Here is a 20,250-nt window from a genome sequence, read left to right as displayed (position 1 = left end):
GAAGGGAAGGCTGTGGGGAGATCTTACCAATGGTTATAGATATCTAATGGGAAGGTGCCAAGTGGATGGGGCCAGGCTCTTTTCAACAGCATCCAGTGACAGAACAAGGGGCAATGGACACAAATTGGAACACAGGAAGTTCTGTGCAAATATGAGAAATAACTTCTTTACTTGCAAGGGTGACAGATCACTAAATAAGTTGCCCAGAGTGTTTTTGAAGTCCCCTTCTCTGGTGATACACAAAATCTGCCTGGACACTTTCCTGTTTAAGGTACTCTAGGGAACCTAGTTTAGCAGATGGCGTTCAGAGGTCCCTTCCAATTCCTATGATTCTGTGATAAAATTGAGTCTGTAGAAACACATAAAGCATTAAAGTAGTCACTATAGCACATAACAACAGAAAAGCAGAAATGCAATTGTCAGGTTGCTTGTTTTGACACATGCCTGAGAAACACCTAATGCCACCATACCACAGAATTATAAGTAGAAAACCCTACCCTAAATGAAAACACAAGAAATATTTAACATCAGTTTCAAGAAGTACTGTTGCTGTGCAAACATGTATGTGCAGAAACACACAAATTATTTAGGCAACATTACCCTCAAGATACCATTTTATTCCTAAAAGTACTCCTACACTCAAAAACTGATACATCAACACTAAAAAAGTCATGAGACTTCAACTACAGAACTGACTGAAATAAATACAGAAGCCCGTGTCACTGTAAAACTACTTTGATGAATTATCAATGTATGGATTGTGGCTTATCTATTTATTTTAATGTACAGATTCTCTAAGTCTGTTATGCTCCACATTTGGGACTGGATAGTTGTACAATTGGAATAATGCAAGAATAGTTGTAAATAGCCAGAGGGTTACCTATGGGAAAAACTCACCAACTCTGAGGCCTTCAGTCAAGATGGAAAATGTTGAGGCTTTCCACCAGAACTCCACAAAGAAGCAATCTCCAGAAAGAGATGCTGCCTTAGTGGTTATCAGCCCTTAAATGGGATCTAGGAGAGGTGAAGTCAAGCTCCATCCCCTCTGGGAGCACAGCTGAATTACCTTCACCTGTGCTCCCGCAGCTGACCCAACACTTGCCTCAGCTGATTAATCAGAGGTTCAGGCTGTGATTAACAGTTTCACTTACAATAGTCAACACTCATATTTGAACTCAGCCAAAAAAGAGAATTCTTAGTAGTTAGAAAAACATTTTGAAAGAGTTGCTGCTATGTATAACTAAATAAAAGTGTCAGATACAGCTCCAGACCTTGTAACTTAGATGCTAACCTTGGTCTAATTAATTCATCCCTTTCTTCCTCAATTTAAGCAGGAAATAATAACATTAAAGAAACTTGCCTCTCAATAGTTCTGTCAAAAGCTTTACAAAATATTTGGGGATCTCAGTGGATAAGTCAGCACATAAGAGCAGAATATTTTTTATAGCAACAGGCAAGGATATTTTATCACCTGCTGGATGAATTGGTGTGCAAGGGATTAAAGAAAGCACGTCAAAAGGAAACTCCTCATGTCCGTCAGTTGTGGTCTATGTAAATGTATCAAGCTACAGTCTCCTCACGCCTCAGCTACTTAATAAAAGGTACACAGAGAAACCACCACTCTGAGCTGAATGCTTCTAGCTTATTAATTCCTCACGGACAAGATAAGGAGATAGGAAGCCTTCAAAGCATGTAAATTTCATTGTTTATAAGTGTAAGCTCTTCTAAAGTGTAAGCTCTTTTAACCCTGCGTAGTCATGCCAGGCATTTGAAGCACTGTCACCACCCAAATGTCAGACAGACTCCTGATTTTGCTGTTTTACCTCAATTTAATTTGTCTTGAGCAGAGGAACAGCTCCATCCCAAAAGCCAGCTAAATGACTCCGTAGTGAAGATAGGAAAGAAAAATCCCCAGGCAAGGCTCCACACTCTGGTAATGGAAGAGAATGGGCGGAACAGAGGGCAGCCTTGTCAGTTAATGGTAGGCAACAGAACAGGTACTTGCAATAATGAGACTTCTATAACTTGGCTGTCATGGGCAGCCAGTTTTTCCAGGAACACCAAAGTCCCCTCAAAGCCTGGAGTAACAGTTCTCCGTCCCCTGACCCCCAACAGTAACTTCAGAGAAACTCTAAAACCTGAGGTAATCTTGGTTCTTTCTCAATAGTGTTTTGTTAATTAGCAAAGCTACTTAAAGAAATTCTCACTCAAGTTACAGTTTGATTTGTGGGACTTACATGACAGAGCCTCAAAACCAATGGAAGATGTGTCTTATTGAGCAATATTTCCTGAATACTTGCCCAGGCTTTACCGAAAGCAGTATCTGACCCTCTTAGATTGTAAGAAAAGAAGTAGGAATTCACCCAGAAATATTAATTTGTTGCTGGTAGCCAACAAGACTGTATTAGACACAATTATCTCCTCAACTGCAGTGGCACTGCACAGCTCCAGTAAGAAGTTCTGTGGAACAACTTCTGATTTACAATGGCTGGGAAAAGAGGCAAAAATGTTTACAGGATGCCATGCTGACCACTAAGTGCAATTAATAGAGCAGTTTTGCTGTGCAGAAGCAAGACAGGGGTAAATCACACTCAGCTACTGGATCTCAACAGAAAAACACTCCGATCTGCTCCTCAACATCTCCCCATCAGGTTGATGAGTTTCACTGATGCTCACCAGCTCTAGCGAGCTGCTCCAAGAAAAGCTAATAGCAATTATGTGAGGGGCGTTGCTTTTTTTTTCCCTCCTTATGTCTCCTTAATTTTCAGCAGCAGCTACGTTACCAATTCAACAGCTATTTCTGAGATGAAGTGGTTGTTGAGTAAAGAGACTGAAGAGAGAGTGTACTGCTTACTGAGCTGCAATCAATTCTGGTGAATCAATGCTACCAGAATAAAATATTGAGTTGTAATTAGATGTTCTTGCTTCAGAATGGTAGATCAAGTGCTGATTATACTTGTTAGGCTCATTCTTTGGACACTGACAATTTTACCTTGTGCCAGAAGGGAGTATATAAAGGCGCTCACCTGCCAGAATTTACACAACATGGAGAGGAAGTAAAGCCTGACTGAAATCCCCTCACTCTAAGCAACCAATTTAGTTACTCCATTAGTGTCGCCTAAAAGGAAGGAAAAGACATAGAAAAGAAAAACAGTGTATGCTTCCAGGCACATCATAAGCTGTTGAAAGCAATACTTCTTTGACACCATTGCGTTCTGGAAGGCTTTGTTATTTGTATTATTCTGTCAAATTGGAATCACTCAGCTCATTTTGATTGAAAACTGTTTAATGTCCCAAAAAGGGGAAAATTTTAACACATAAAAAAATGCAGCAAATGCACAGATGAATGCAGAGAAGGAAGCAGATGCCTGACAAGATAAAGAAATGGTGCCAAAAAATCAACAAAGTCTTGTGGGCAGGGTAACAGGGGCACACACAAAGAAGCTCTTCAGTGAGTTTGCATCGGTGCAACTTCACTAACCTCACCTTCCAATGTCACAGCCCCATCTGCAGCTGATCGTCAGTTCCTTCTAAAAAAGAGGTTGCTCATCTGGCTGTCTCAGAACAGACATTTTTCCTTCCAGTATGTGGGGTCTATGTGAATATTTAGAAATAGGTAGCTGAATGACATGCCATTGCATATGGCACCTCTTCAAGCAGTATTTCCGTCTGCGGGGAAAAAAAATAGCGGTAAGAGATATATTTCTGTTGTATTTCTCTGGGATCAGCAGAGAACACTGGAAAGTTTTCTGAAAGCAGATTTTATAACAGAAGAGGAATTTACAATACATCCCAGGAATACCATCAGGAGCCTCAGTGCTGTTCTCCCCACCAAACATTCACTGTGACAGGTGACAAAGACCACACAGCCTGCTATGTTTTATCTGCTGAGTAAGAGAGAAATAAGTCAGGAAGCACCCAAAAAGAGATGCGAGCAATATTCTCCAGCTTCCAGAATATGAGCAGTGACATCACCAAGAGTTATTCCAGAGCAGAGTTATTCCCTGTGCTAATGCCCAAGTAGTCAGTGCAAACACAGTATCTTTAAATCTTTTTTTTTTTTTTGCTAGTACAATATAAATGTTTCAACCCTCTTCTTTGCTTGTGTCCTAAAGATGAACCTAACCAGAATAATTGACTCTCAATCTTCCTGATATAGCTACTGAAAATAACTTCATCTAATGTAATCTCTTTATTACTGCTGTAAAACACTTTTCTCTTACTTCAGGTCACAGGCAGAAGGATAAGCTGGTTGAATGCCTAAGCCGGTCCCAGGAACACAGAACTCCAACAAACGTTGTTAGAGCTTCATATATAATCAGCACTCTTCAGCCGCAAGGAAATCTGATTTACATCAAGCTGCCGCTGCAGCAAAGACAGGAAAGGTCCTGCAGAGATGCACAGCTCCAATAAATCCGGGAGCCATATCAGAAATTAAACTGAGGGTCACATTCTGCTCCTGGTTATGCCAGAGTAACAGTCTTGCAATCAATTGAATTATTCTTGATTGATATCATACCTGGTAGCAAAAATCTGTCCATAAGCCTCCAGTACCAGGCTCTGCTCTCTAGAGAGCTTTGACATATTTCTAAGCCTGCTGTTTTTAAGCTTCCAATTACAACCAACGGCATAAAGGCTTTTGGAAGCAAAATACCATCCCTCACCGCAGCAAGGGTATTAAAAGCAGATCTCCCTTTTGTGGTTCTCAATAACATCCAAAAGTGTGCTGGAAAAAAACAAAGTACAATCTCCAGGAGATTGATGGGTCATGAAGCATCTTTTTTCTTTTTTCTTTTTTTCCAGGTAATTGGTCAACCTTGATCACTGAGGTTAAGGGAACAAACTGAAAACAAAGTAAAATAACAAAAAGCACCCAAACTCCCACCACATTATCACCAACACAGACACTTTGGATTGTGTATGAAGTGCCCAGGGTCACAGGAGCATATGGAGGCAGAATACAGGAATATCGCAAAGGCTGAACTGATCTTTTATGTTAATTCCTGTGCTCAGTTTATGGTCTGAAGTAACAAATGAGAGCTGCTTGCAGAAATAGCAGTCCTCATCTCTTCTCTTACAGCAACACTCTGCTGGTTGCCATCTATTTATTTATTACACTAGCTAGAACCTTACAAATGCATTCGTTAGATTCAGGCAAAAATCACACCAGGCACAGCTATTAAAATAAATACAAAGTCAACGCGCAGACACAGCAAAAAGTCTGTTCAAACTCAGCTTTCTCGTGGAATGTGCAGAGCAGTAAAAGAAAACCAAATTGCTTTCTGGAGAGCACTCGCGTAGAAGAGTTTTCTGTAGGCATCCCAGCCTGATCTCTTGCTTTCCAGGAAAAGAAGACAGGTCTGTGTTCTGCATTGGTGTTGAGAACTTGAGCACTCTTACAGGGATTGCCTGCAGCAAAACAAGATGAAAGCTGCATTAAGATTGATTCAAGCTATTTTGTCCATTTAACTGTTGTGACTTCTTCCAGTTTCTTGAGCCATTTTCATGGTTTCATCCATCCATTTGTTGGAAAGACAAACCTGCTTGCTTCCAGCAGCTGTAATCTACTAAATTTCTCCCCGGGGAGAAACTCATCTTCAGACAGTTAGGGCTTACGATGATGAGTTCCATCTTTGAATCATAGACAAAACAATCCCAAAGTCAAACAAACAAACAGAAACAGCAGCTCTGAGGTCAAAGCACATCCAATAAACAAGGGAAACTAAAGCTCCAAGAAAGGGTGACTCATTCCAAGTAAATTGACTTCTCTACTGAAGAGTCTATCTCTAGGTGACGTTGGACTGTCTCTAATACTGATTTGTGCAGGACATTTTGATCTTACCCCATTACTCAGTGGAACAAACGCCTACTTTTGTACCAGAGGATGCAGAGCAGGATGTGGGATTTGAAGCAATGCTGTGCTGCAAATCACGATGCAATTAAAACAATCCATCATAAGTGACCATCAAGATTTTACTGCAGAAGACTATAAAATAAAAATAGAAGTACTTGCATGCAGGGACTAAAGAACTGTTGAACCAGAACACACACATTTTGAATAATAGCGTGTTTTAACCAATATTTAACATTTACAATTCATGGTAAATATATGTCATGCAAATGTAGGTCCAGTGCTGACATCAGGGGTTCAATCAGAAGGGAACTAAGCTCAAATATCTTTATCTCTATGATGAGGTGTTAGTAGATGCCATATAAAGAAAGAAAAAAGAAAAGTAGTCAAAATACAGACTGAGTAAGCAAAGACCTGAATACAGTCTAGAAGAAATGAAAATAATTGATCCTAAAGCATCCCCTCCAAAAATTATTCAGTAATGAAACAAAGCACGGGGCAGTAAAGTAATAAAAAAGGAACAATTACAACAGTATTTGTCTGAGGTTATTGGCTAAGAAGGATCAACCAGGAGAATATAATCCTGACAATGAAATTTACACAGCACAAATGCTCCAATAGACTAAATGACAAATATGGGTTATTTTGATCACCTTCATACACTGATATAGATAGGGTAACAGAACTGACTCCTTTGCAGCTGTTCAGTGTAAACTATAATGTAAATAGCAGCAGTGTTCAAGTCTCATAGAATCACAGAATAATTTGGGTTGGAAGGGACCTGTAAGATCATCTAGTCCCAACCTCCTTGCTATAGGCAGGGACACCTCCCACTAGACCAGGTTGCTGAAAACTCTGTCTGGCCTGGTAGAACAGGATTTCTTTTCAGATGCTGTGAAAAGGAGGTAGTGCTACTTCTTGGATTGCCTCCATCATAACAGAACCATTCACTGCAAACACAAAGGCAAGAGCCTATTGGGTCACAGTTGGTGTAAGCATGAAGAAAGTAGAAAAATAAACTACAGGCTAATTTTAATGGGAAACAGACAACTGGAGATACTTTTCACTACTACTAATGTTAGCAGACATTGAGCAACATCTGTCTTCCACTTTTTATCTGGCCAGTTCCAAGGGGATTACTGAAAAACTATCAGTGACTGGGCATGCCCAGAACCAAGCCAGTGAACCTTTATTTCTACTGCATTTTGTCATTAATAAAACAAGAAGAGAGGCAGTAGGTATGAACAGAAAATGAAAGTAATATGAAAGAAGAAAGATATGTAAAAACAGGAGTAAAGCAAACCTAATAGGAAAATTACCCAATAGAGCAGAAATCTTCTTGTATTTCATCAACCAAGTTTAAAGAAGTGCTTTGAAACTACAAGTAGGAACCTCTCTAACCAGAGAGTTTCAAGGACAAAGTACTGCTATTATGATGCCAAATCTGTCTTTTATTACATATAGCTAACTATTTTAATTAACCTTATATTGATCCACATGAAGAAAAAATTATATTTTTGGTTGACCCAGCTGTCAAGCTCTTTCTTCTGACCTTTTTGATTACAGAAAGGTACAACTGTCTGTCACCTCCAGTACTTCCTTATCCCGTAACTTTCACACAGCCTGCAGAAAAATGGATCTAAAATGCATAAAACAGTTGCCAATAGCTACCAAGCTTCTATTAATAATTTCATGCCTTCTATTTCCAGTGAAAGAGTTAGGACTAAATGGGGAGAGTCTCTGATGCTAAGTAAGTTTCTTTTTGATCACATTGGGTATTACAAACCGCACGGAACTCTTTCAAACCAATCTGTCAAATTACAATAAGCACAGGTTGTATTTCTTTTCAATGAGTAAGTATTCACTGTACTTGTACCATCTGTCTCACGTTCCTTGTAGAAGTAATGCCACACTCTGTCTTTGAAAACAGTTAGGGGAATTCATGCCAGCACTGGGGTGACTTTGTCCTGTGGGCTTGAGACAAACATGGCTCTTTGCAGTCTCATACTATACTAAAGCTCTGTACAGGAAAAGTGACATTGTGGAAAACCAGTGCATGTCAGTGGAAAGAAATGGTCAATTAAGAGCGGCAGAGAGCATGTGGTTTAGGAGAGAAGTAGTGAGTAATTTAGGAAAGAACACTAAGCTGGGGAAGAGTGCGGCCAGGTAAACTGGAAAAAAAAGAGGGCAAGTTTCCTATTGGTGACCACAAGAGAAGACCAGGTCACAGGCAGAGGGCATACAGCTTGGAGAAGGAGCACTGGGAAGACAGAGCAAAGCTCTACACTGCGAAGGTAGAGAGAAGGACATCATATAACTCCCTTCTCATAGGCTCTTGGGAGGCAGTTACAAGTACTTGGTATTCTAATCAGTATTAAAGCAACCCTAGTGCAGTGTATGTGAGAATACTACCTTCTGATCTTGATTTAGTATAATGTTTCTAAAATAGCAAGCAGATGTTTCCTAGCTTAATTCTCTGACAAAAGCAGAACCTTTAAAATGATGCCACAAATGATACTTTTGTTTGAGCACTTACCTAAACAGGGCTCCTCATTACTTGAAAAAAACAGCATTTGTGGACTCTTCTTGCCTTTCAATGATAGAACATATGCTGTAGTCAAGCTTCTCATTATTATAGTTTCATTATTTCTGCAAACACAGGACACAACATTGACTAGGAGGCTATGAAGCATCGTAAACAATTAAAGGTACACTAACACTGATGAGAACAAGAAATAGAACATGTTTCCTGAAACAGAAGCGGTCCTTGTAGAACGGCTTACTTGCTGGTGCACAAAATTCATTGATGTACAGTTTTTTTTTCACTCACCGGAGCAAATTAGCAGAGATTTATTGGTCTGATGAATGGAATGAAAATTGTGCAGAGTATCAAAAGCCAAAGGACAAGCTTTTCCTTTCAAAAATGCCCCAATATTTTTATATCAAAAACAGATGTTCATCATCAGTGTAGTTATGTCCCCAATTCAGCCATTTCTGGATCACGCATTATGTGTTTGGTTTACTGAAACGAAAAGCACATATGCATCATCATAGGCTGTACATGAAGCATATTTGCGTGTCTAAAAATGAGGTGAAGAGCTTCAGGTCACAGAGAGGTAATATCTTAATCTGTAGCCTGTACATCTGATGCAATCCACCCAAACTGCAGATAATTATACACAATAACCAGCTATAAAGATCCACGAAGTAAGATTTCATAACCTGCATTGCAAATTCTTGTATTAAAAAGTGGATTCCTTCAATGATGGGTTGTTCTACCAGTTAGAGTGTTTCCATCTATGCATTCATGCTCGTGCATTTTAAAAGCAGGAAATGTGTACATGTCTTTTATTAGACATATATGACTGCTTTCATTGTGTTTTGACTTCTGATTACAAATTTTCTGACAAGAAGTTCTAGTAGTAAAACCTTATTCTAATTTAGCAAATGGATTATCCATTATCACACTTGAGTACAGTAGACTGAATAACAAACTAACAGCCTGTAAGCATCCCATCCTCAAAACTAATAATCATTTTTCCTAATTTTTCAAGGTGAGCAATACAGTCAAATCAGGAAGAGTCAGGAACTATCCACTATAAACTGTTGGATTATAGAACTAGTGGGTAAAGACAGGAAAAAGATGTTAAACGGTAAAGAAATAAACCACGCTCTGTGTCTATACAAATTACCAGAGAAATGGTCTCTCCCTTACTAAGCATCAGTTTTCAAGAGCATGTGAAACAAGCTGCAGAACTGAAGTGTATTCATCATACTGTTATTAAACTTCATTACCTATCTAAAATCAATTGTTCAAATCGCCAGGAGGTGTGTGAGAAGGGGAAAAGGTTAATTCTTTCTCTGAACTTACTTAAAAGGCTTCCTATATTTAGAGACCAACCGTTTAGCTGACTCCTTTCATCATCAAACCTGAAGTATCAGAGACCTACCGAAGATGCCAGGGGAATTTCTATTAGACCACGTACACTGTAAAGCTTGGAAATAAGAACTTCAGAGATCTCAAAGTCCTTTAAGGAACCAATACTCAAATAAACTGCTGAGTGAGTACTCAGCCCTTACTGCACACATCAGCTTCTGTTAAAAGCACAGTTTGGTAATACACAGCCATGAAGCCTGCTTCTCTGACATAGAGGTTCTTCACATTTCCTATGTCATCTGAGCTAGACTTGCCACTTCCACTGTGCACAACAGTTTCACCCTTCACATGAAAGCATGTAACATAAAACACTGCCGCGTTTTGCTGCAGCTCCTCAGTGGATTAGAATCCATCCACCCACTCTTATTTATGAGGCCAAAGGTTCAAGGCCTGTCTATTAACAGAAAGCTCTCGTTTCTCAAAACCTTTCAAGTTTTCTGTTCCCTGGCACACGAGTGCTGCACTGCATCATAAAATAGCATGAGATTGTCTTGCAAAATACAAAATCTGTAGGAACCCTCCACTATGCCATAAAAGCCTAAGACATGGTACTACTTTAAGTGAATGAGAAGTACTTATTTGCATGAGCCTCTCCTAAAGGAGTGTCCTGTTCACAGAAGAGTTTTTGCTTATGGTCTCAGTCTATGACATTTAGGATAGGTTACCTGAATGACAATGGAAGATAATGGAACAGATCCTCCTAGAAGCTATACAAGACAAAGAGCTGATTCAAGACAGCCAGCATGGCTTCACCAAGGGCAGGCCTTGCCTGACCAATCTGGTGGCCTTCTATGATGGAGTGACAGCATTGGTGGACAGGGGAAAGGCATCTTCCTGGACTTCTGCAAAGCCTTTGACATGGTCCCTCATGACATCATTCTGACTAAATTGGAGAGGTACGGATTTAAAGGATGGACTATTTAGTAGACTAGGAATTGGCTGGCTGGATGCAGCCAAAGGGTTGTGAATAGTTGTGTGTCAGGATAGAGGGTGGTCATAAACAGTATCCCTCAAGTGTCGGTCTTGGGACCACTGCTCTTAACATCTTCATCAGTGACACAGACGATGACATGTAACAACAAGACAAAGAGCAGTAGTTTTAAACTGGAAGAGGGTACACTTAAGACTAAATATTAGGAAGAAATTCTGTACCATGAGGGAGGTGAGACACTGGAACAGGTTACTGAGCAAAGTTATGAATACCCCCTCCCTGGAAGCATCCAAGGCCAGGCTGGATGGGGGTTTGAGAAACTTGGTCTAGAGGGAGGTGTCCCTGCCTATAATAGGGGGTTGTAAATAGGTGATCTTAAAGGTCCCTTCCAACCTTAACTATTCTATAGTTCTATAAAGTCCGTATTCCTCTTCCTCCTTCCTTGCTTATCCTGCTGCTCAAAACATTTTCCTAACTCTCACAATAGTTAAGTAATATACTCCCTCTTCTCAACCCCAATACCTGGACTTGAAATTATCCCGCTTTTTTTTGTTGTTGTTTTGTCCCTGCAAAATGAATCTCCTTTCTATATCATCTTTTCAACTTGCTTGACATAAACAAAACATTTTAAATGGAAGCTACAAATCCAGCAAATGGCCTGCGTTGTGCAGATAGTCAGATCACATAACCTTCTGGCCTTTGCATACAACAAAAACATGTGGTTCTTTCTTACTCACCCACGTAATTAGGAGGCAGAACATCAGTCAACAGCTTATACGTATAGAAGGCTTGATGCTAAACCTGCTGAATTCCTGGCCGTGCTCAACTCTCAGAGATACCTAGGAGAAAACATGATTTTGAGCCGCATCAAAACAATAACTTTAAGAAATCACACTTTGCTTTGTGATCCAAAGCCTACTTTGTATACTGACAGAGTATAAAATCCTGGAGGGCACTCCTTTCCTTAAGAAAAATAATAGTTCCACCTGTAAGAGGAAAGGGAAATCTTATATTAGGTTGATGGTTGTCATGGTGTGAAAAATTACCTTGTCTAACTGAAATCTGATTCAAATGGCTTCCAATTTTGGGGATAGGGTATGTTGCATTCTTAACTACAGATACAAGAAAGTTTTTCTGCACAGATTTATCTAAGCTGTGTGATTATTTGCATGCAGAAGTGAGTGAAGATGAAGCTTATTACAACACTGCTCAGCTGGCTCTACATTAACATCAGTCTACCGTATCCATTTCATTTATGTGCGTACTGTTTCAAAATACACAAGGGTTGCTCCAAAAGTAATGCCTCTATGTTATTACGTTGGTTCACAATGTCAGAGGCAGATGGTGGTGGTATGGCAGTGGAGATAGAACCTTCCCAACAATATTCCCTTACACACTGCTGCTGTGCAACAGGTGGCAACAGAGGGTCAGTCTGACAGAATGGCATCTGGCATGAAAGCGCAGATGAAGCAAAGCTATGTCATTGAATGTTTCTGTGCAGAAAAAAATGGTACCCACTGACATTCATCAACACTTGCTGAGCACTTCTGGCGACACAACGGTGGACGTGAGCACAGTGAAGCAGAGGGTAGTGTGTTTCAGCAGCAGCGACAGCAACCTAAAAGACAAGTCATGTTCCATACAGCTGTGTACAGCTGTTACACCGTGAAATGAAGAACATCTCAATCAGCTCTTATGCATGAATCAGATAATGGTGGCAACTGTGTTGAAAAACGTGTTTTATAGTTGAGAATTTGCTTTATCAAACTGTTAGGAAAGCATTACTTTTGGAGCAACCTACATATATTTAGGAGTACACATAGGCCAGTACCTGAAGTTAGACTTTGCAGAAGTACGTGGAAATGAAGGTAAGGTAGAAGGATGTCTGGGCCAATAGCTATGTAAAATAAGTGGTTGGACAACAAAACCAGAGTATGCAGTTTTACTAGCTACAATGGTTTGCAGCCGCTGCAGTCTACTATGGGAGTTTTCCTTTCCTAAAGGGAAAACAGAATGACTTCTCTGAACTTAGACTATCCTAAGGACTCAAACTGGCAGCACTTTCATGGGCTGTAGCTTTGTCCTGTGCAGTCTTTGATGCCATGATAAAGGCTGTAACAGGCATCACCCTCACCCTGCTTGGATCACTTGTCCGATGATCCTGAGTCAAATAGGAGACAAATCTGTAACTATTCTATTGTTGCCCAGTGCATCAAGGGAGTGAAATTTAGCTCAGGAAATGAGCCATACCTGAATGTCTGGGTTTGCACCCACACCGTCACCTTCACCTCTCCTCCAGGTCCCTGTTACATTACATGATCACAAGTCAGAGAACTTGCAGTAAACCTGATTTGATCTGGCTGGGATTTGGGCAGAACATATTTCCATATTTTTTTTTATTTTTTTTTTTAAACTTTGATTTATTAATGATTCCTTTGCTATAAAATGCTTGGATTAAGGTAAATAAGGTTATAGCTCAAAATATTTCGCATGGCAATCTGCAGTGAAAAAAGAACCACAGATTTCTAGTAGTGATGACTGAATGTACTAATAATGGTATTATTTTTTATTCATGTCTAAAACACAGCAGAGTTATTAACTTTAGTAAACACAAGTCACAAACATAAGCACACAGAAAACGGAATATAGAAACTCAGCACTAAGTGCAATTTTATATTAAAATGAAGACTGTCATGCCTTAACCACAAAACTAGAAAAAAATCAGTTTCTGCATCTCAGCCTAGCCAAAAGAAATAAACAAATGCAGCTCAGCTCTGATCTCCTCTGTACCTTTTAGATATCTATATTGTGAGTTATTTTTGTACCAATCAATATACTGCCATTATATGACAAGTAGGCCTACTAATTAAAGAAAATAACCCATACCACCAATAATACTACAGTGCTGAATATTCATGTGAGCATAAAAACCAATTCATGCACTGCTTGTATTACTTGTGCCTGCTTGCAGTCCAGAAGGCCAATTATACCCTGGGCTGCATAAGAAGACGGGTTGCCAGCAGTGAAGGAGGGGATTGTCCCTCTCTATTCTGCCCTTATGGGGCCCCATCTGAAGTACTGCATCCAGATCTGGGGTCCCCAGAACAAGAAAGGCATAGAACTCTTACAGTGGGTCCAGAGAAGGTCACAAAGATGATCAAGAGGCTGAAGCACCTACCCTACGAAGATAGGATGAGGGAGTTGGACTTGTTCAGCCTGGTGAAGAGAAGGCTGCAGGGAGATCTCAGTTGTGGTTTTTCAGTACTTAAAGGGAACTTATAAGCAGGAAGGAGACTGACTTTTTACGTGACTGGGAGGTGGTAGGACAAGGGGAATGGTTTTGAGCTAAAAGAGAACTAAAGGTTTAGATTAGATGTTAGTATGTCAGATGTCATTACTCATTAGTAGTGCGCACAGTTATTACACTCCTGATGTTTTAGCAGCAGAACAGGAAGGTATTCAGCATATATGTGCCATAAACAATAGAAAAAATACCTTGAATTAATGTGAACAGATTGATCAATATGTGTAATAAATAATGCTCAATAAACATAGACCTAGTCTTCTCAAGAGCAAATTGCCTCTGTGTTTTGTACCACAAGTTGCTCTCAGACTTTAGCAAATCATAAATTCAAGATACAGAACTACGTTATGGGAAATTTTTCTGCAGCCTAAACAGGAATAACTGAGACAATAAAATCCCATTAATATGTCACGGAGTTATATAAAAATTGTCATGAAGACCTATGGAATTTCTTAGAATCAACTTTTGTTTTTAATTGTGTTAAAATATCCTATGGAAATTAACATCACAGACATCATTTTTAATTATAGCGTGGTCCAATTTAAGATTGAAGCTTTTCCATTACTAAAACTTGTCAAGAAGACTAACCTACAACTGTACTAAATCACTGCATGCCATATGCAACGTTATATATTTTTACTTGTGATTTACCTGTATGTTTTACATACATTACGCTCTAAATAATATGTATTTATACGCCTATATTTTGGGCTGCATTGCAACACAATATCCAACAACAATTACTAGTATGCAAACAGGTTTACACTGGAAGACATGTCCATTAAACTGTTTCCTACAGTACGTGAATCACTGTTCAGCAATCCTAAATTTTATCCTATTCAAAGAACGCATTAAGAAGCAGAGAAAAGAAGGGGAAGGGGAAGGAGATGGGGAGGAAGGACAGGACCCCTTATCCTATGCAGAGTTAAAGCAATTTGAAATTCCGGTCTGTGATACAAATTGTCATCCTGATACAACCTGGAAGGTAGGAAGAAAGGAGGTGAGAAAGATTTACATTATCATCAATGCGAGAGAACAAATGTTAATGGTAGAGAATTGAGTTTTATCCAGAGAAATGAATCAAACCATATTAAATAGCAATGAAAACATACAGAAATTCAATACCAGATTTTAAATAAAGTCATTTATAAGAGAATATTTGTTGCAGATTTCCAACCCACCATAGTAGGAAAATTCATGAATAATATTAGTGGCATTTACGCAATCCACTTTCTTCCTGTACAATATTTGTCCAGTGTAATGAGATCTGGGTTGGCTGAATATAATAAAAATTTTAGAATGTTTTACCTGAAATTGATCATGCATGTACTAGAAAAATAAAAAAAAAGAGAAAGAAAAAAAGAGGAAAAGTGAGCACTTTTAGTGCATGCAATACTGCGTTAATATTGACACTCAGCTGTATTAATATAGGAGGTTATTGCAACTGAATTAATAACACTCACAAATTAATATTACAAAGAGCCCCACTGATTACATGGACATCTCCTGTACAAGCATACCTTTTTCATTCCTGTTCAGGTCAAGGCCACCATGTTCTAATTTCACTCAAACAATTCAATTTTTATTCTGTGAGGCAGACAATGTTGGAGAAGTATGACCGACAGAAGACAGATTTGCTTTATTTACTGCAATTGAGGTGAAAATTACTTTTGTGTCACTACATTCTAATTCACTCTTCCTATGAATATCCATACCAGATAGATCAATGCCACTTTGTACCATTCAAGACACAGAAAGCTGCATCATATTGTAAGTCACACTGATAACCCCACAAATTCAAAAAGAACCAGATGGAAAAGTCTCACTTTTCTAGGCAAGCGCTGCATAATCACGTGTATACCATAGTTTATATGTCAAGAAGAAAGTATACAAGTCACTTTGTGAATAAGCCAGAAAATTTAGGTAGGATTTAGGCAGGATAGAACTGGGCTTGCTTCAGTATAAATTAGAGAGAATTATGTTTAACCAGTCAGTGGCTTGCTGAATGTTGTCTTAGATTTCTCTTCCCTTTCTTGAGTCTTGTTTTCCTAGTTTTTACTTTTTGATGTACTTCAGGCACCTCTTGAATAGGCAACCAAACTCCTAGCAGCTACAAGTATGTTCATGCTTCCTCCATTTGCGAGGCAATCCAAGGGATCACATTCCCCTTCCTCTGATGAAACTGGCTATCAGAGTCTGCTGCTCACAGCACGCTGCTTACACTTGCTCGGGTTTGTACATCCAGGTGGTCTAGGGGATTACAGTCCTAAACTAGCCACAGGACAAGGCAACATGAAAGCCCAAATGTTGTGACAAAAACTTTGGGAAGAACTTTCCTTCTAAAAAGATGGACCAGATTCCTTGCTGGGATCAGCCACCACGGCTCTGTTGAAGCTATGAGAATTTACTCCAGTGGAGCACCTGCTCCCAGACAGTATTTATCACTGCTAAGGATTTGCTCCAGAATTCTGCTGTGTGTCACAGTCCCAAGTGGCTGCAATCCTAGGAAAGTCATCTTGCTTAACATATAAAGGAGCCATGCATTTTTCTCTGTTTTTCAAGCACTGCCTTTTTGCCATCTCCTTTGTAAGGGGAAAACTGCAGCTGACGTGTTTATATTTGCATCAGACACAATGGTCTCCAGGTAATTTCTTAACAAATCATTTATAAGCCTGCAAGCTACACCTGCCAAACTCAATAGCAGAAACACAGCATGCAAGGTACAATGGGGCCTGTAGGGAAAAAATACAGAGCAAAGCATCTCCTTACATGGACAGGAGAAAATGTTTCCAGTGTGCAAATTCAGAACAACAGAGACTACTACAAGGTAACAGCAGTTAGGAAGTCTTTAAGTCTAACATATGTACTGACATACTCTAATGGATTAGGTTTGCGAGATAAATGTGTTATAATACAGGTGCAGGGACATAGCTGTGAGTGGAAATGCGTTGACAGGTCTGTACAAGAGGTAAAACAGATTGATTCATCTGGAAATATAGAAATTAAACTAGGAGAGATTAGAACAGACTCCATATCCAAATGTGACAACAGTCACAACACCTCCACTATAATAGTGGCTGCAATAGCTCAGATCCAATGAAAATTAAGCTAATGAACTGATGTGACAGATTTCATTTTTACTCCAGTTTGCATGCATTCTTAACAATAAATGACCACTTTCACTGTTTTCCCTCCTTCTCCAGCATATTTACTGGACTGACTGACATTCATAGTAGACATGCTTTGCAATTGAGCACAAGTGTAATCACATTTTGGAAGAGATGGGGAAAATCAGCTATTCAGCTAAATAATATTTAAATGCTGCTCTTTTTTGAGTGGAAAGTTACTCACACCTGAGGACTGTGAGAGACATCAGGTATACATGTCCTGATCCGAGTAAAAGAGCAAAAGTCCAACAATATCATTGCAGATGTGGCATAACAGAATGAGCTGAAGAAAACAAGAGGATAGAATCGTATCTCACTCTTGTTGTATTACATTCACTTAACAAATAACTACATAAAACGTAAGGAAGCTTTAACAGCAATACTCTAATATTTTAACATTTGCGAACCTTTTCCTATAGAATATGCCACTACCAAACCGACTGCACCTCAGACAGTATTCTTCACATTTTCACACTTATTGATGCTCTGAAACAGTGACTCTGAAAAGGGAGTACACCAAGGAAAGAAGAGCAAAGATTCGTTATTCTGAAACCCTTGTGTTTACTTCTTACCCGTGGAGATTTGAATATCAAAAGAAGCCTGAAATCATGAGATTACTACATGTTCAGTAAGAGTTGTTATTTGAAGGATCACTTCATTTTCGTTAACTGCTGCCTTTTGTGAGGAAAAGCTTAAAGTGAGCCAACCCTGCTATGGGTATTCCTAAAATTACCATGTGCTTATAAAGCCAGACACAGCTGCTCAAACACCTTGCCCAGTACAGTCGCTAATGGGAAAGAAAGCAGAGAGAACCAATTAATACGCTTTTTAGCTTTCCCTAAAATCAAGAGAGCAATCTTTACCAGTGCTTCTGATTGAAATTATTTTGGATGCTCATTCAGATGCCTTAAGTACTCATTCTCTTCCCCCCAATACAAAACCAACCTGTCCACTCCCCTTTCCAGAACTATTTTTGCCTCTCCTGCTGTTCTTCACAGAATCATAGAATGACCTGGGTTGAAAAGGACCACAATGACCGTCTAGTTTCAATCCCCCTTCTATGTGCAGGGTTGCCAACCACTTTGCGGTTTCTTTTTAACTCCTCTAAAAGTTAGTATAGAAAGAAACAAAATGTTTCTTCTCTACAAATGTCAGGATGTTATTTAAGTGCAAAGAAGTAAGAAACGGAAGCAGCAGCAAAGGGAGCAGAGTGACCCAAGGTTCTGGGCTTCCCTATGCACTCAGTCCAGTGGGGTGATGGAGATGCCCCGCAAGAGCAACTGACCATTCTGATGGGTTGCATTTAGCAGAGCACAAGGAGAAAATTGCTTTTCTTACAGATAAGCTTACACTTTTCTGAAGGTGAAACCCATTTGTTTGCTTGTATGGTCTTAACCTCACCAAGGCCTAAACGTTCATCTTTAAATACATTCTGGGGCCTGGATGGAGATATCAGCTGCAACCTCTGAGACAGACTTAACCCAAATAAGGATTTGCAGTCTGAGATTATCTTCGTCACTGCAGAGCCAGGAATTTGCACACCGCTGTCTTTCTGTTTGTGTCTTCTTTGTAATGCCCTGTCATATCACTTGAGTTAAACACAGGCATGCATGCTTTCAGAGATGAACTTGTACGATGACATTTTAAGCTCTGCTTGCACCGCTGCAAAATTTCACATGCGGGAGAGTGAAATGCAGTTCGCATGCCTGGTCCCACTTTATTCAACCTAACAATCATCAGTTAAATAGCATAAACCAGTTGTGGGTATTCCAACATAAATTTACCTTGCTCTTTCCAAACCAAGCCTACACACTGTTTTGATTAAAATCCCCTATGGAAAAAATATCAAATGGACTTTCCCATTCACTATCAGCAACAGCAGTTTTTACCTGAAGTAGCCATTGGGAAAAAGAAGAGTTGTACAGAGCTGACTGAATCCGAGTCCATTTTGACCTTTAAGTTAACATTTTCAAATAGCTTATCTGTTTCTGAAAGCCCAGATCTCCAAGGAAGCGAATATGACTTTGACACCTAGGTCACTTAGCTACTGTCATAACCTTACTCCATTTCCGACAGATTAAAGGTATTGTGTAAAGAATGAAAGACAAGTGTTCTAATTTTCCTTTTAATGTAGATTCAACAGAGAATGTGCTGCCTTAGAAAACCTTTTACAGTCTCCTTGTCTTATGTCCATTTTCAGAAAGAACAATTATTTTTTTTTATAGGAAAAAAAACTTCACAACACTTTAGAATAAGACATTTATCATAGTTCCTTTTTTTCCTCCCGCTTATTCAAATACATTGAACAATGCAAAAAGTTCAATAAAATAGACAAAATAAAGCACAGTGCACTGCATCTAATCGGCCTTCATATACTTATCTGTGATTCTGAGAACCAAACCGCACTCTAGCCATCTCTAAGTCCTTTCAGGTAGAAGAATCTAAAGAAGCCTCTCAGCAGATGTACCTAGGCATATAGGAGGAGGAGCCTCTCTCCATATCAAGAACTTGAGCTAAGCATGGATCCATTCAGTTGCAACGGCAGAGTAATCTCACACACGCTTTTCAGTGCAATGCATCTATTCTTCCTCAGACGTTCATTCTCACCACAACTATTACCTAATATCCCCTCCTGAAGAAAACAAAGAAAAAAAAACACAAAACACCCACCAAATTTACCTTGTAGACAAACTCCAAAAGCTAATCACACTGCTCCTTTAAGTAGCAGAGTAGCCTTCAGAGTGTTAACTTTAATAATATCCCCTTTTTGATATCCTCTGCACCCGCAACCCAAGAGAAACTGTAAATGTTTTTCTGAGACACCTGTTCTGCATCGGGAATCAATTTGTATGATGCAATTTGAAGAGAAATAAAACTTGTTTTGTGTTTCTTGGCTCAAGCATCAATAATGCAAAAAAAATAATAAAAAAGCCACATTTCTCAGACTAAAAGCAAAGCTGAGTTTAGAAGCTACAGTATTTTGTACTCTGCAAGAAGACTAGAAGAAAGCATAAGGGGAGAGACATTTATATATATATATATTTTTTTTTTTTGCCTAAG

General features: G+C 39.3%; 1 long non-coding RNA gene across 1 annotated transcript; it reads right to left on the bottom strand.

Moving 5' to 3' along the window:
- Window positions 1-4,095: 4,095 nt before the first annotated feature.
- LOC140255956 (uncharacterized) lies at window positions 4,096-11,552 on the bottom strand. The gene is made up of 3 exons (XR_011904620.1): window positions 11,457-11,552; window positions 8,388-8,500; window positions 4,096-5,409 (listed from the first exon to the last, which is right to left on the bottom strand). It is a non-coding gene; the product is annotated as an uncharacterized lncRNA (long non-coding RNA).
- Window positions 11,553-20,250: the final 8,698 nt, after the last annotated feature.

The sequence above is a fragment of the Excalfactoria chinensis genome, chromosome 1 (assembly GCF_039878825.1).
Source record: "Excalfactoria chinensis isolate bCotChi1 chromosome 1, bCotChi1.hap2, whole genome shotgun sequence".
NCBI classification, from domain to species: domain Eukaryota; kingdom Metazoa; phylum Chordata; class Aves; order Galliformes; family Phasianidae; genus Excalfactoria; species Excalfactoria chinensis.
This window is presented reverse-complemented; position numbering and strand designations above follow the sequence as displayed.